Source organism: Macaca thibetana, chromosome 14 (genome assembly GCF_024542745.1).
Source record: "Macaca thibetana thibetana isolate TM-01 chromosome 14, ASM2454274v1, whole genome shotgun sequence".
NCBI lineage: Eukaryota > Metazoa > Chordata > Mammalia > Primates > Cercopithecidae > Macaca > Macaca thibetana.
This window is the reverse complement of record NC_065591.1, coordinates 90510970-90529322: the sequence shown is the minus strand read 5'-3', so window position 1 is coordinate 90529322 and position 18353 is coordinate 90510970. Positions and strand designations below refer to the sequence as shown.

Genomic DNA, 18353 nt, shown 5'->3' with positions numbered 1-18353 from the left:
GCATCTGACTTTTAAAGCTTACGTGGTTAGCCCAGAGCTGTTGAGTGTCCCTCGCAACGAAGAGAGAAAGGCATTGAGGTGGTCAAGAGTGATTTCCACAGCCATTATGGACGCTTCTGTCAGAAACACTGTGGTGGAGGCAGCCGTGTGACCCGCAGAGCAGCGACCGCAGTCGATCCCTGGCGATCTCCGTGGCCCTTGCCTGACTCCATCACTCCATCGTTGTCACCGCTCAGCGTCCCTTAGGCCGTGCAGGAGCGCGTCTGAATAGGAAGCGGTTTCCTACGTGGATGCGGCGTTTTGTGGCTGCCAGTAGTGTTTGGAGAGGTTCCAGCACAGCCCTCAATTCCCGGCTCCCAGAAGCAAGAGAACTCAAGTGAAGCAATGAAGGAAGAAGGAGGAGGTTGCTGGCCTTGGATATCATCATTTCTGGGGACAACTTTACCTGGACACTAATATTTCTGACTAGGAAAACTTCATGGCAAATGCAGAAGAGACAAAGATGTATTGTCCATGTTATCCACTATTTTCTGAGCACAGAAGAAAATGATCAAGACCCAGGAATAACTGACCCTGGAGGATGTGGCTGTGGAATTCAGCTGGGAGGAGTGGCAGCTCCTGGAACACTGCTCAGAAGGACCTGTACCAGGATGTGATGGTGGAGAACTATAACCACTTGGTATCACTGGGGTATCAAACTAGCAAACAAGATGCACTCTCCAGGTTGGCACATGGACAAGAACCATGGATAACAGATGCTAAAATCCAGAATAAAAATTGTCCAGGAATCAGGAAAGTTGACAGTCATCTGCAAGAGCGCTCTTCAAACCAATGATTTCTGAAGAGCATGCAGCAATGCAGTGGACAGAATGCATTTAGAAATATTGTACATCTCAGCAAGACACATTTTCCTCTAGCGCAAAATCATAATACATTTGACATGTACAGAAAACAAATTGAAATCAAGTTTAAGTTTAATCAACCAGAAGAGAAAACATGGAATAAATAACCTTGTTGAGTTTATTGGAGGTGAGAAAACCCTTCTACATGGTAAGTATGAACGTACGAATACCAAAACTAGATTTTCTGAAAATGCAAAATGGATCCATTCTAAATTCCAAGTGTTTAAGCATCAGAGGACTCAGAAAATTGAGAAACCCCATGCATTCATTGAATGTGAGCAAACCTTCCCCTGAAGTCTCAGCTCATTTACCACGAGAACATTCATATAGAAGAGAATCCTGGAAGTGGTCAATGTGAGAAATTGTCCAGAAGTGTCCTGTTCACTAAGCTTCTGAAAACTAATACAAGAGACAAAATCTGTATACACAATGAATATAGAAAAGGCTCTGCTGTGAAGTGTATTCTCATTGCACATCAATAAACTTACACAGAAGAGAAATCCTATATGTGCAGTGAGTGTGGAAAGGGCTTTACAATGAAGCGATATCTAATTGCTCATTGGCAAACTTGTAGTGGAAAGAAACCTTATGTGTGCAATGAATGTGGAAAAGGTTTCACTGTGAAGATCAATCTCATTGTATATGGGCAAATTCATACAGAGGAGAAACCCTGTATATGCAGTGAATGTAGAAAAGGCTTCACCATGAAGCACTACCTTGTTGCACATCAGCAAACCCATACTGGAGAGATACCCCATATATGCAGTGAATGTGGAAAAGGCTTTACTGTGAAGAGCAACCTCATTGTACATCAGCATACAGGAGAAAAATCTTGTATATGCAGCGAATGTGGAAAAGGCTTCACTGTCAAATGCACTCTCATTATACATCATTGAACTCACACAGGAGAGAAATCTTACATATGCAGTTAATGTGGTAAAGGTTTCACCACAGAGTACACTCTTATTATATATCACCAAACTCATACAGGAGAAAACCCGATGAATGCGATGAATGTGGTAAAGCCTTCATCCAGAAAATATGGCTCATACAACATGAGAGATGTCATACAGGAAAGACTCGCTTTGTATGGACTGAGTGTGGAAAGTCCTATTCACACAAATATAGTCTCATTATCCACTGATAATTCACACAGGAGAGAAACCTTATGAGTGCAACAAATATGGAAAAGGCTTCACCACAAAGTACTCAACGTACATCAAACAACGCATACAGGAGAGAGACCCTATGGATGCACTGACTGTGAGAAAGCCTCCTTCTACTCATCAAACCTTGTCAAACATAAGAAGATGCACACAAGAGAAATGGGTAGAATCAGTCAAGTTGAAAATTCCTGTAATGGAGAGTCACAGCTCCTTCCTTACAAGTGAACTTATGCAGAATGAAAACCCTACTCGTGCAGTGACTATGGAAATGCCTTTTGTGGCAACTCAGACATCATTAAACATCAGTGTGTTTCTAGCAAATCAGAACACAAACAGGGTGCTGCCTGTTGTCAGATGTGTGCCCTCAGGAGGTAAAATAATTTGCCCTAGAGATAAAACTTGATGAATACAGTAAATAAGGTAGTGCCTTTAATGGTCTTTTACCTCACATTTTCTGTCATTGAAAACATGTTGGATCAACTATAATGTATTCATGTGGAAAAAAAAAAAAAAACGATTGAAGTCTAAGAAGTAAGTCAATTGCAGACTCAAGTGTCAGTTGTTCATAATGAATCCAAATAACAGAGGAAGGGCCCAGTTAGCATCCTTATGAAACTAGTAGTCCAGTAAATTGTCAGGCAGGGCAGAGCAGTCAGGTAAAAGGGCAACTGTGTTCTTAGCATTTAGGAGAAGTCTCAGAAAAGACATTTTGTGACAGATACACACTTTGAAATGTGTGCTTGCTTTTCCATTTAGCTGTACTATACATAGTTGGCTTTTTTGTTGTTGTTGCTGTTGTTGTTAAAGGCAGCACTTTTCTAGTCTCTGACTAGTTTGTCATAGACAGAATTATCTGACAAGGACATCTACTCTGAATGGTCTGAAAAACATAGATAAGGACTTTGAGGCCCTAATTATTCTGAGCTAGTCCTCTATCCTCTGGAGCCTTGCTAACAGATATTGTAAACCATTAAGTGGTAAATGAGAGTATGTGTGTGACCATGTGTTGTGTGTATCATGTGTGTTTTCCTTTGTCCTTATTTTCTACAGGGGTCTTGATTATAAGAATTTAGAGGTTTTCGCTTTAATCAAACAACATTTTATAGATATCCTTGACAATTTTTTTCAGAAAAACAAATTTTTACCAACTTTTAATACACATATGGTTTATGTAGAGCATGCATTATGAAGAAAATCAGAACTTTTCTGACACTGTACCGAAAAGTTAATGATTCACTCAGTACTTTCCAATTAGTTATTTTAAATTGTGGAGACAGAATTTATGAGTATAAAATGAATTTTCAGATTTTTGAATAAAATATTTCTTGAAAAATTATTACAGTGAGTAAACATTTATCATTGTAAACATAATTTTAGGTATTAAAGAAAAATATAAAAGCATAACTCTGCCAGTTTGTAAAGAAAGAAATAGTTCCCAGTTCATCAGTTTATTTCTTATTACTGTTCTCTGTGAAGTGATATATCAATGGAATCATTTTACAGAAGCAAACTACTCAAAAACAACTACATGCTGAGGTTTCATATATTTGCAAATAAAAAGTAATTTATGAATCAACTCATTTTTATGGAAAGTCTATTTTTTGCCAAGTATTTTCCACGGGCATACACAAGATTGACATGGTCACTGCTCTCATGAAAACCCAGATAATTAAATGAGATGTAAAGAGTACTATTATGGAATTTTTCATAATGCCCCCAAACAGGTACTGAACTTATCCTATAGCGTTACAGTAAGATTCTCAGGAAAACAGTTTTGTTATATTTTATTTTTATTATGTTTGGTTATTACTGCTTTATTAGGATTGGTTATTATTTTGTCCCAACCCCATCCCAGTATATAATAAATAAAAGTAATAGCAGCAAAAGAATAAATGATATAGAAGTGAAAGACAATATGAATGTTCTAGATAGAGACCAGTGTAGAAAAAAATAGAACAAAAATGGATATTCAAAACACTGTAAGTAGTAATACATGATGGCAACTTATCATGAGAAGCAAAGTGTGAGGTAGTGATTACCTCATAGTAGGTACTCACTGAAGATGTGCTGCTGTCCTTCAAGTCCTGGTGATGTAGGCTGAGGAGTTAAAGACATGAGGTTTGAGACAAAAATAAGTCAGACTCTCAAAGATATTCCAAACAATATGTCTTAGTCAAAATAGATAGACTGTACTGAAGTAACATATAAAACCCCAATTCTTAAAAGATTAACACACTAAAAATATATCTCTCACATACACCTGTCCCCCACATACCTCGGAGTGCCCTTCCTTCTTATACCTTGCCATCTGGAATACAGGGCTTCAAGGTAGCCACAGAAGAGAAAGGAAGCTGGATGGTTGTGAGGTGTTTAAGTAGCCAAGCCTTGAAGTGGCTTGCCTTAGTTTCATGGCTTCTGTCCACCTTCTAGTCGTCAATACAATATTACTTCACTTGCTCCACATATTATTGCAAGAGACGACTGCGAATGTATTCTCTATGCCCCCAAAATGTGGTGTGAACACCAAGCATTGTCTGCACCAAACCATGTTAGGTCTAAATGTTGCTATTAATAAAGTTGATGAATTATGTGCATTTATAATGAGACTAGCATGGTGAGGAACAGAAAATGCAGTCTAAACACTAGAGAAACTCTTTTTGATATGATCCTCCAAATAAAGAGTTTAGTCACCCCATTTAGGAGTCTCTTGCTATAGAATAATTTAGTAAAAGCATTTATAAGTAATTTTTAGAATAATTAAAGTGATGTGAAGATGTTTATATGAGGACTAATGAAAAGCTTGAAATGATCAAATTAACAGAAGTATTAACCTGAAAATCTTTCTGGTACTAATAATTTCTTAGAGCAGTTTTCAAAGAAGAAATGGGCATTATTTCAATAAGCATAAATGATATATTTTACAAATCAGCCTCAGTATTTCATAGTAAAACTGTTTATTCTTAGTTTTACCTTTGTACATTTCTTTTTCAAAAGATACTATAAAGTTTTCTACAGGAAGCAAATTAATTTTTAAATCAAGCTTATATGGTTTAATGTAACCAATACCAAACAATATTTTTATGCTTACTAATTATTTTTCTTAATTGGACATATATTGACACTGAATAAGGATAAATAAGAAGATGTATTTTCACATTTGAGAGTGAAATTTATACATAACCACATCAAAGTCTGGCAAGAATGTGAGTGAGTCCTAGAAGAACTAATATATTCTTCTAGGAGATTAATGACTGTATATAGTTTGGGGAATGTAGTATGAAAATATATTATGTAATTATATCATAGCAATCCTACCCTTCAAAAATCTATCCTATAGAATTAAAAGCATCAGTATGTAAGGCAATATGTACTAAGTTTGCAGTGGCAATGAAAGAATAATAATAATTGAGTTTAATAACCATCTTAATAAATTTTATTACACATATACTATGGAATAGGATACATCTAATAAAGAGAATTATCCTTTTCTCTTTTGCTCTAGGAGGATATTCATTATGATGCAGGACGTTTTGCTCCTTAGCTCAGCTAAAATCTGGGTTCTTGTCTCATGACCAGGAAAAATTAGTCACGTGGACGCTTTGAAAGGTGAGGAAAGCAGAATTTATTAAAAGAAAGCTCTTGGCAAAAAAAGAGGGCACCTGCTGACAGGCTCCCGTGTCACAGATTGAATACCAGGCTGCCACACACGAGCTGAAGAAGCCAGGCTCCTCCCCACTGCTTAAGGCACAAATTCCTGGTGGTTCCATCCCATTCTCGCAGTGAGCAAGTGGGTCCTTAGTTTGAGCCACTCCACATTGATTTATTTCCCTTACTCGCATGTGTTAAACTACAGAATTTTTCACCATGGGCATGTTTAGGCAAGCCTCCTGTGCACAATCACCTGGGCAGCATTTGGTTGTATCCTGTCTCTGTCAATAGTTTATAGTGAAACATGAAAAGGGAGTTGCTGGGAACCTAAACAGTAGAATAGACTTTTATAAGTAACTTGATACAAATATATCTGTGCATACACATGATTAGAATTGTATATTCATGATATAAATTGTAGAGGGTGACATTATACTTGACTCTTAATACCTATTAATTTAAAAGGCTGAGATTAGGAGTGAAAAAGATAAAATGTAGCAAACCAAAAAAGGTGGCAACATTGTAGCAAACAGTATTTTATCCAGTGAAAATGCAATACAAGATCCAATCTATCATATTGTCTGAAATATATTAATATGGTTAAGAACAAAATCTGGAACATTACATGTACAAACGAACATTTATTTCTTTAGCTGACTGAGAGGTGAGGAGTATATATCTTGAAATTTTATTGCTTTAATTTTTTCAACAATCAAGTACCATTATTTTCTTTAAAAATAAATACATCAAATATTAATGAAAACAATTGTACATTATGATGCATGTTTGAAACTTTGTGCTTTTTATATACTCTCAGTGTGGGAACCTTGTTTTTTAAATACATTCTACTATTGCCCTGAAATATACTAGTATCTTGGATTACACCCCACTGTTATTTAATACTAGCTCAGTGGCTGTCGTAATGACAAGGAGGTAAAAATTTGACTTTTCACAAAACTTTCAAAATTTTGACCCCCTCAATCCCCCATCAAAATCTGTCGAAATTGTTGCCTCCTTCAGGTCCCTTTTTATATTCCATCAGTAAATCTGTCAAAACCCAGTTTTTCTTATTCATATGAATTTGCTGAAGACATTTCCCCAAGCATCTAGCTCTGAGTTCTGTTAGATAAAAAAAATCACAGATATGTGAACTCTGAGTAAAATACAGCACTTTTAAGTAATTTTTTTTGTTTTTGTTTTTTTTTAGTGAGAACCTATCACACAAAAACATATAGAGAGCAAAAGCTAAGGCTGTTAGGCTATCAAAACCTCTTCCTCTTTTTAGAAGCACTTTCCCCAACTAAATACTTTCGCACCAGTGGCACAGTCCCTAAAATAAGGGACTTGAAGGCGATACTGACCTTGTGTGCTCCTGCTCAAAGGGACCTTCATTTCTTGTAAATCTCAGAACTAAAAAATGCAAGAATGTCTGTCCCCAGTAATTCACATTATAGAAGGATCATCTGTGCCTACAGGTGCCTGTGAGTTTACAGCATACTTCAGATAGTGCCTTTTCAAAGGCCAGCTGCCTTCTATCAAGGCTTTGAAGAAAGGTTCTCAGAAACTGCCTGAGAGTAGTTTCCAGAAAATCTGTTAGTTATCAGCCCAGATAAACAATCTGCTTTCTCAATTCTTATGCTGCTAGTTTTCAGAAAGCAATTAGTTAGTTAACCTATCAAAACATCTGTTGAATACAATTAGATAAAATAAAATGTACTTAGATGCTTCTAAAAATTGTGATATTCTGTTTCCAGGGTATATGTTTTCACCTCAACAAACAAATTTTGAGCTCATACAGTGGGAAAGAAATAGCCGAGTCCTTAAAAAGGAAAGGAAAGAATACATTATTGATGAGTGCCCATGGTTCATAATATTAAAGTTTACCTGTAGTGACTTTTCCTACACATTTAAGATATTTCTGCCATGATCATTCCAAGGAATAAATCTAAGTGAATAATGCAGTTCCACCTTGTGCTCTGATTTACCCAGATGCACACACACACACACACACACACACACACAAGCATACACACATATAAATCATATACATTGAGTCTTACATACAGATGATTGTTTAAAAGAACAGAAGCAGAAAAAAAAAAAAACGAAAAAAGAGTCTTGAAAATCTAAGTGTAAATACGAAGGATTAACAATTTGTTAAATGAGCATATAATCGTATTTGTTACTGCTAATCGCCAGCCCCAGTATCTGATAAACTGATGAAGACAGGAGTAGCTCAGTTCTTTAAGAGTTCAGTTACCCAAAGTGATTCATCTCCCAGGAACAGAAGAGTTTGACACAAAATGAAAAATAGCAGCGGCATGCCAAACCAAGGTTAAAGGGACAAAAGATTGATATAGAGAAGAGGATGAAATAGGGAAGAAGACAGCTATCCCAAGCCTGTGCTTGGCTTTTCTAGGTAGGCATTCCATATGAACTTTCCTATCATGAAAAAGTGAGATTGAAAATTATCTACTCTAGGTCATTATGTATAGATTTCTTATTTATCTCTATGTGATTAATTCTTATGTGAAAAACTGAAGTGAATGCAAATAATTAACGCAAGTTAAACAACAATCATTTTTATGTACTGCACATAATTTGGACTGATATTATTGTAGCCCTACAAGAATAATTGTATCTACAAAATACCTTAGTGTGTTATTCCATTTATAATAATGAGCAGGAGGGTATTGAGTTTTCATCATGCTTACACATCTGGTTTAAACCTGTATAAAATCTGATTTAAAATAAAAGCACAAAAGTTGGCTAACATTTTAAAAGGAAAATCTGCTGGTCTATCTCTGCAGTTCACCCGCCTTATAACTATAAATGTCTAGACTTTTGACACTTCTTGTATCAAATGTCTTGATACTTCTTGTATATGCCTAACTATTCTTTATGTATGTACTGAACTTTGCTATTACAGAGTATTAGATTAAAGTGTCATCTTGCAGAGATCTATTACTTTTGACTAGTTTCTATCCATCTGCACATTACATACCACCCTCTATCACAGTGTATTGACAGGCCATGTTGAGGATAATCATAATTTAGAAAATGTTAATTATCATTTCTACTTCTAATCTAAAATGTCCCAGAGCCATGGTTGCATTGATACAAAAAAAAAAAAAAAAGGTGAACACTAAAATATAACTGCATTCTGTTCTGTAGATGACTGTAACATTTATTTAAAAAGAGAAATAAAATTTATTATAGAAAATCCTGGTTAGTCTCAAGACAACTAATGAGTACCCTGTGAAATAATGTTGTGTGCTAATCTTATCATATTTTCAGTGAAGAGTTTTCTTCTTCTTTTTATACCCTTAGAGCTCTCTTCTCCTATTGCTGAGGAAATGAAGAGTTGCTGTCTTCTCCCCTCTTGCATACCATAGTTTGGGGAAGAAAATTCTGAGATGCTGGGATATGAAGTGGAGATTAAGATGAAGGCCTGAAAATCACTGCAAAGAGAAGCAGATTAGTCTTCTTAAAAAGCTCTCCTCCCGCTACTTCCTCTGTAATCCTCTTCCATTAATTAATGAACTGAATGACTGTGTTGGTAGTGAAAGTGTTCTTCAACAAATATTAATGAATAATTCCACTGGGCCAGGACTTAGGCTAGATTCTAGAGTATGATGAATAATCAATTAATCTCCAGGCAAAATAAGTTCTGCCAATTGCGCAAATAATGCAACATCACATATATTATGGCAGGTAAATTAACACGGTATATAGTAGAGAGGCAAAGTGCTGAGATAGTAGAGATTTATTCATAAGAGTTGATTTAGACTATACAGTATATGCCCTTCAAATGTAGATGAGAGGAAAGACTTAAAATTAAATTTCTACTTCTGCCCTGTCCAAATTTTAAAAAGAAGAATATAATTATTTTCAAGTGTAACATGATAAATTATTTAGGGAAAAGTACTCTGTCACAAGAATTAGAGGTCAGCATTTACTTTTCCCAAAATTCCATTAAGGAGAATTATTCTAAATTTTCGCTTTAAGTATGCGGTAGAAGGAAGAAATAGCGGGAGATACTTTGAGTAAGTAAAGTAAACATTGCTGGAGCTGAGGGTGAGTTTAACTTACCCTGACACTAAAGAGAAGTTTAGGAAAGAGATGCTGGTCAGAAGTATTTTGTGATGAGATCTCTTGGTGGGGAAATTTTCATGGAATGCTAAATCAGGGTCAGATAAACAGAGTCCTGGAAGGGAAGCTCTGAAGGTACCCAGAAAACAGAAGATAGTCATGAGAAACATTTAGACTGGGATCTGGCTCTTTCTCTAGATTTTTAGAACACAAAAATCTGAGATACTCTGATGTGGCTGTGGAGGAGTGAATCAAGTTTGGAGGAGATGTAATTTGATTAAAACAAAGGAATGTGACATATCATATATCCATATATATATATACACACACACACTATACACACACTATACACACACACACACACACACACACACACACATATGTAAAATTTTATTTTATATGAGAAAAGGTCTCGTTCTGTCACCCAGGCTAGAGTGCAGGGGCATGATCTTGGCTCACTGCAACCTCCATCTCACAGGTTCAAGTGACCCTCCTGCCTCAGCACCCCTGCCCAGTAGCTGAAACTACAGGTGCATGCCACCTCACCCAGCTAGTTTTTGTATTTTTTTGTTTCTCCATGTTGCCCAGGCTGGTCTTGAACTCTGGACTAAAGAGATTCACCTGCCTCAGCCTCTCAAAGTGCTGGCATTTCAGGCATGAGTCACTGTGGCTGGCCCATATATTATAAATAATATTATAACTATAATAATTCTGTAAGATAATGACTGTTTTTAAGCATGAAAAAGTAAAAATGTGTTCCAGCATCTCAAAATGCTATTCCTCATATTTATTTTTACCTTGCAATTTGTAGGGAAAAGTCAAAGCCTTAGATTTTACTGAAGGTATATATCTATTCATATAACACTGAAGAAAGGAATTCCCTTCAAGGAAACATCAGGAAACTTAGGCAAACTTGCAAATTATTTGATTGGATTGGTTATGAGTACTGAGGAAAATACTGAGTATTAAAATTGATAGGAAATTCAATAGAATCAAATTCAACCTTCTTATATTTTACAGAAGAAACAAGAGAACAAGGGAGTCATATATTATTACGTAGACTGAAAGATTTGAACTCTATGTTCCCTGATTTGCATCCAGTGTTTAGTTCATTAACCCAAGCTATATTTTTGGGAGTAGGCATCACGGGCACCTTACTCCAACAAGTCACTAGTTTCTAAATGGAATGAAAAGTGAGGCTAGAAACTAATTGTGTGAGAGTGGAAAGATTACTTCCAACAATACCAGAAGAGTGTCTCATAAAGTAACAGTAGAAAACTAAGCACCATTTCTATGGCTACCAATTATTCTCTGTTGATTTGGATTTGGTAGGGGCTTAAGTATATCAAGACTAAATTAATAATAACAAGCACAAGTTTGAGAGTTTGTGAGAAGGTACAGAAGATTTCCTGGTAGGAATTTTAAATTCAAAACAGACTATATGTTAATCATAGGCTGTCACCACAGAAGGTCACCATGAGTTTCTCAGAAATGACTGTAATATGACATTACATCAGATAATTCATCAAAGTCTAAATAATGGTGAACAAACTTGAGACTTCAGCTAGTGTCTCACAGTTGATCAAACTAGAAAATGTTGAACCATGCTTAGATCAATGTACCTGAGAATTTTATCTAAAACTACAGTACCCTTATTACTTTGTCATGATAGATAAACTTGGCAGGCTGACATTAGTTATCTTCAAGCCTAATTAGCACATATTTTCTCTCTTATCTAAGTATCTCCTTCACAAAAAGAAGAGAGCTTCAAAATCTTGTATGACAGTAATGGCACAAAGGAGGGAAAGGGGTTAGGAAAAGAGACATAATGTAGCATATTTTCTTCCATGTTATTGAAATTAGAGTATTTTATGTTAAAATGTTAATGGCAGTGATATTCTCATTGTTGCTTGGTGAGCATAGAGTAAGTCTGAGTATATATTAAATGACTTTAAAGCTTCTTTATAGGGTTCTGGCTGTAAAAAATAATAGTAATGGAAATAACACTTCTGCCAAAGACAATGATTCCCTCTTGAGAAGGTAAGACAAACAAACAAAAATTATTAAAGAAACTGGGGGATATTTGACCTTTGAAAGAAGGAAGCAACTATGACTGAGTACCAAGATACACATTTACACAATATCCCTTAGAACACTCTCCAGTTCTTGTGGTGGCATTTCAAATAGAGCTCAGAAAGAAAGCCTCATCCTTACCTGTTTGAGAAGTAAATGAACAGAGTTCAGGGCTGTCTGACCAGCTAAAAATTAAAGGGGAAATCCCAGAACAGAGAACCAGTGAAGGAGAGTTTCAAAATCTTATATGACAATAATAGCACAAAAGAGGGTCTAGAAACATCTATATTGGATGGATTATTCTTTTGCATATTACAAAAATTAAGTAGACAAGGTGCTTTATGTTAAAATGTTTATTGTAGTCCCACAGGAAGCCAGTGGCAAAATAACTCATAAACATAGTAACAGAAAAAAAGAATTAAAATGCTATGCTAGAGAATCCCTTTTTAATGCAAAAGGAGGCAGTAATGGAGAAATGTGAACACAAAATAAATAGGATATATGTAAAACAGGTACAAAAATGTCAGATATAAATCCTACTGATTCAGTAATTACAACAACTACTGAATAATTACATATTGGTGAAATATTTCAATCAAAACCAGAAATTTTCAGAATAGAATTAAAAAAAAAAAAAAAACATGGCCCAACTGCATGCACTGTAAAAAAGACAGAGATATACTATAGATTCAGAGAAACATATGAGATAGAAGAAAGAGGATGATAAAGATTGATACCAATTCTTCACAGATTCTTCCAAAAAATAGCAGAGAAGAGAGCACTTCCCATTTCATTTTTGAGTCTCTGATGCAATAACCAGGAAAATATGTATAAGAAATGATAACTAAAGACCAATATTCATTTTGAATATAAATGTGAAATCTTAGTAGCATAAATAAAAAGCATTACACATCATAACTAAGTAGGATTTATCCCAGAAATGCTAAGTTTAACATATAAAAGTCAATTCAATACATGATACATAATATTAAAAAGAAAAAAGAACAAAATTACATTATCATGTTGATTGGAAGAGAAAAAAAGTTTGATAACATTTCATACCCCTCTCATGACTTAAATGTTTAAAAACACTTAACAAGCAATAGAAATGAACTTCTTCCAATTGATAAAGCATATTTATAGAATTTAGCAGCTAGCATTGCATTTGGTGGTGAAACACGGAAAGCATTCCCTCTGAGATTAGGAAAAACACAAGGATTTCTATTTTTATTACTTCTGTTCAACATACTACAGGACCTAGAAAATGTAATTAAGCAAGAAAAAAAAAGGTACTTATGATGATAAAGAACATGAATCTATCTCTATTTGAATATGCTATTTTGCATATAGAAAATCCTAAGTAACACACACACACACACACACACACACACACACACACCTGGAAAATAAATGAATTCAGTGAAGTTGTAGAATTCAAGATTAATATACAGAAATCCACTCTTTGTCTATGTGCCACTAATAAATGAAACATGAGTGAAATTAATAAAACAATGACCTTGCAATAATATATGTATCCCCCAAAATTCATATTTTGAACCCTAAATTCCCAATAACATGATTTAAGAGGTAAGGCCTTTGGGAGGTAATTAAGTTATGAGAACTGAGCTCTCAGAAATGGGATTAACGCCTTCATAAAAAGAGGAGACACAGGATCTCTCACTCTGTTCTTCACCGTGTGAGGTTACGATGAGAAATGGCCTTCCACAAACCAGAAAGAGGGCTCTCACTAGAATCAACTATGCTGATATTCTGATCTCTGACTTCCCAGCCTCTAGAAATGCAAGAAATAAATTACCATTGTTTAAGTCGATGATACTCTGTTATAGTGACCTAGACTGAGACTCCAAACAGTGCAAGATTTGTGCCCAGAAACAAGAGTTGACAGCAATTAAAGAAGACCTAAATAAGTGGTAAGGTATTTCATAGTCACAAATTATTTAAGAGAACACTCAATATTTTTAATATGGAAACACTTTTCAGATTAATCCACAGTTTCAATGTGATCCCTAAAACACAACTTTTAAATAAATATTGACAAATTAAATCTTAAATAAATATGAAAATGCAGACCAATGATAACTTGAATAAGAAGAAGAAAGTCATAGGACTCTTATCTCTCTTTTGAAATTTACTACAAAACTACAGTATGCAAATCAAGATATTGTGGTAGTAGTACTGGTATACATATAAACATACAGATCAATGGAATATAATTGAGTTCAGAAGTAAACCATTATGTTTATGGTCAATTGATAATTGGCATGCATGCCAGAGCTACTCAGTAGGGGAAAGAATAGTGTTTTCAACTAATGGTTCTGGAGAAAATCAGCATCAACATGGAAAAGTGTGGTAGAGGATCCCCACCTCACATCATATACAAAAATTAACTCAAAATGCATCCTAGACCTAAATATAAGAACTAAAACTATTACACTCTTGGAAGAAAACATAACAGTGAATATTCATGACCCTGGTTTGTCAATGGTCTTTGATATAAAAGCAAAAGCACAAAAGCCAATAGAAAAGCTAAATAAATTACTTTCGGAAATATTAAAAGAGGACTTTGGAAAGAAGACTTTGGAATGTCATAATAAGTGAGACGAATAATTATCTACAATTCTTCAGAAATACACTATAAAATATCTTGAAAGACTAATCTATGGTCCTTTTATTAACTTTCTTTCCTTACCTACTTTCTTTAACTTATTCTAATTAATCCTTTTCAAGCCTTTTACTCCAGTTTTTCTTTCCTCTGTTACCATCAACAATTTATATTGTTAAAGTCAATAGCCCTTTTCTCATTTATTATCTTGGTTGACTTGACAGCAACTTTCAATAACTTTAATGCTCCCTGCCTATGTATTGAAAGATTTTTAGTCTGGGCTTGAGTAATGCCACACTCTTTAAATCCTAACTGAATCACAGGATACTTCTTAGTTCTTTTGTAGACCCGCCTCCTTATATACCTCTCTAAATATGTAAAGACAGAAGCTGAGTCCTAGTTTTTCACTTCAGGATTAGAGGGAATATTTGCTTTCCTGCTTAAAAAATTTTCAGAACATATCGCCAGTCAGTTTTTTATACTGCTTAAAACACTAACCTTCCCTAGGCCCAGAGAACCCTCTGCCAGGTCCCATCTCTACCAAGAAGGTCCTTTTGTGAAAATCTGTAATAATATTTTTGTAAGTCTATCAAGATGCAATCTACTGAGGATTTTTTTCTTTTCTTTCTTTCTTTTTTTTTTTTTTTTTTTTTTTTTTGTTTGAGACTGAGTCTTGCTCTGTCACCCAGGCTGGACTGCGATGGCGTGATCTCGGCTCACTGCAAGCTTCACCTCCTGGGTTCACGTCATTCTCCTGCTTCAGCCTCCCGAGTGGCTGGGATTACAGGCACCTGTCACCATGCCTGGCTAATATTTTGTATTTTTAGTAGAGACAGGGTTTCACTGTGTTAGCCAGGATGGTCTAGATCTCCTGACCCGCCTCGGCCTCCCAAAGTGCTGGGATTACAGGTGTGAGCCACCGCGCCCAGCCCTACTTTTAGTTCTTTAAGGAATCTCCACACTTTTCCATAGTGGTTGTACTAGTTTACATTCCCATTAGCAGTGTAGAAGTGTTTCCTGTTCACCACATCCATGCCAACAACCATTATTTTTTGATTTTTTGATTATGGACATTCTTGCAGGAATAAGGTGGTATTGTATTGTGGTTTTGATTTTCATTTCCCTGATCATTACTGATGCTGAGGATTTTTCATATGTTTGTTGGCCATTTGTATATCTTATTTTGAGAATTTTCTATTCTTGTGCTTTTTGATGGGCTTTTTATTTGCTTGATACTTTATTTGAGTTCATTGTAGATTCTGGATATTAGTCCTTTGTCAGATGTATAGATTGTGAATATTTTCTCCCATTCTATGGGTTGTCTGTTTATTCTGCTGACTGTTCCTTTTGATGTGCAAAAGCTCTCTTAGTTTAATTAAGTGCCAGCTATTTATCTTTGTTTTTACTGCATTTGCTTTTGAGTTCTTGATCATAAAATCTTTGCCTAAGCCAATGTCTGGAAAGATTTTTTTCAATGTTATCTTCTAGTATTTTTATAGTTTCAGGTCTTAGATTTAAGTCCTTGATCCATCTTGAGTTGATTTTGTATAAAGTGAGAGATGAGAAACCAATTTCATTCTCCTGCATGTGGCTTGCCAATTATTTCAGCACCATTTGTTGATTATGGTGTCTTTTCCCCATTTTATGTTTTTGTTTGCTTTGTCAAAGATCAGTTGGTTGTAAGTATTTGGTTTTATTTCTGGGTTCGCTATTCTGTTCTATTGATCTCTGTCCCTGTTTTTATACTAGTACCATGCTGTTTGGTGACTATGGCCTTATACTATAGTTGGAAATCTGGTAATGTGATGCCTCCAGATTTGTTCTTTTTGCTTAGTCTTGCTTTGGCTATGTAGGCTTTTTTTTTTTTTTTTTTTTTTTTTTTTTTTTTTTTTTTTGTGGTCCCATATGAATTTTAGGATTGTTTTTTCTAATTCTGTGAAGAATGATGGTGGTATTTTGGTAGAAACTGCATTGAATTTGTAGATTGCTTTTGGAAGTATGGTCATTTTCACAATATCGATTCTACCCATCCATGAGCATAGGATGTGTTTCCATTTATTTGTGTCATCTATGATTTATTTCAGTAGTGTTTTGTAGTTTTCCTTGTAGAGGTCTTTCAACTCCTTGGTTAGGTATATTCCTAAATATTTTATTTTACTTTTTTGCAGCTATTGTAAAAGGGATTGAGTTCTTGATTTGATTCTCAGCTTGGTCGCTTTGGTGTATAGCAGAGCTACTAATTTCTATATGTTAATTTTGTATCTAGAAACTTTACTGAATTCTTTTGTCAGTTCTAGGAGCTTTCTGGAGGAGTCTTTAGGTTTTCTAGGAAAACAATCATATAGTCAGCAAACAGTGACATTTTGACTTCCTCTTTACCAATTAGAATTCCCTTTATTTCTTTCTCTTCTGAATGCTCTGGCTAAGACTTACAGTACTATGTTGAAGAGGAGTTGTGAGAGTGGGTATCCTTTTCTTGTTTAGTTCTCAGAGGGAATGCTTTCAACCTTTCCCTATTCAGTATTATGTTGGCTGTGGATTTGTCACAGATGGCTTTTATTACATTGAGTTATGTCCCTCGTATGCCGATTTTGCTGAGAGTTTTAATTATAAAGTGAAGTTGGGTTTTGTTGAATGCTTTTTCTGCATCTATTGAGATGATCACGCAATTTTTGTTTTTAATTCTGTTTATGTGGTGTATCACATTTTTTGACTTGTGTATGTTAAACCACCCCTACATCCCTGGTATAAAACCCACTTGATCATGATGGATTTTTTGATATGTTGTTGGATTTGGTTAACTAGTATTTTTTTAAGGATTTTAACATCTATGTTCATCAGAAATATTGGTCTGTAGTTTTCTTTTTCAGTTATGTCCTTTCCTGGTTTTCATATTAAGGTGATACTGGCTTCACAGAATGATTTAAGGAGAGTTCCCTCTTTCTCTATCTTGTGGAATAGTGTCAATAGGATTGGTATCAATTTTTTTTTTTTTTAATGTTTGGTAGAGTTCTGCTGTGAATCCGTCTGGTCCTGGACTTGTTTTTGTTGTTAATTTTTTTATTATCATTTCAATCTCACTGCTTGCTATTCGTCTGTTCAGGGTATCTAGTTCTTTCTGATTTAAACTACGATGGTTTTATCTTCCCAGGAATTTATCCATCTCTTCTGTTTTCTATTTTATGTGCATAAAGGTGTTCACAGTAGCCTTAAATGATCTTTTGTATTTCTGTGTCAGTTTTAATATCTCCCGTTTCATTTCTAATTGAGCTAATTTGGATTTTCTGTCTCCTTTTCCCAATTAATCCTGCTAATGATCTATCAATTTTATCTTTTCAAAGAACCAGCTTTTTCATTTATATTTTGTGTTTGTTTGTTTGTTTCAATTTCTTTTAATTCTGCTCTCAACTTCATTATTTCCTTTCTTCTGCTAGGTTTAGGTTTGGTTTGTTCTTGTTTTTCTAATTCCTTGAGGTGTGACCTTAGATTGCCTGTTTGTGCTTTTTCAGATTTTTAAATGTAAGCGTTTAGGGCTATGAACCTTCATCTTAGCTCTGCCTTTGCTGTATCCCAGAGGTTTTCATAAGTTATATCACTATCGTCATTCAGTTTAAAGAATTTTTAAATTTCTATCTTGATTTCAGTTTTGACCCAATGATCATTCAGGAGCAGGTTATTTACTTTCCATGTATTTGCATGGTTTTGCAGGTTCCTTTTGGAGTTGATAGTGTTTTATTCTACTGTGGTCTGAGAGAGTGCTTGATATAATTTTAATTTTCTTAAATTCATTAAGGCTCGTTTTGTAGCCTTATGGTCTATCTTGGAGAAAGTTCCACGTACTGTTGTGTA

General features: G+C 35.1%; 1 long non-coding RNA gene and 1 pseudogene across 1 annotated transcript in view; one reads left to right on the top strand and one right to left on the bottom strand.

Moving 5' to 3' along the window:
* Positions 1-546: 546 nt before the first annotated feature.
* Positions 547-2293, top strand: LOC126935896 (zinc finger protein 614-like; annotated as a pseudogene).
* A 1805-nt stretch (positions 2294-4098) lies between these two features.
* LOC126935914 (uncharacterized) overlaps positions 4099-18353 on the bottom strand; it is a 96987-nt gene continuing 82732 nt past the window's right edge. Inside the window, exon 4 of the long non-coding RNA XR_007719339.1 lies at positions 4099-4165. This is a non-coding gene — a long non-coding RNA (uncharacterized LOC126935914). The remainder of the gene's footprint in view (positions 4166-18353) is intronic.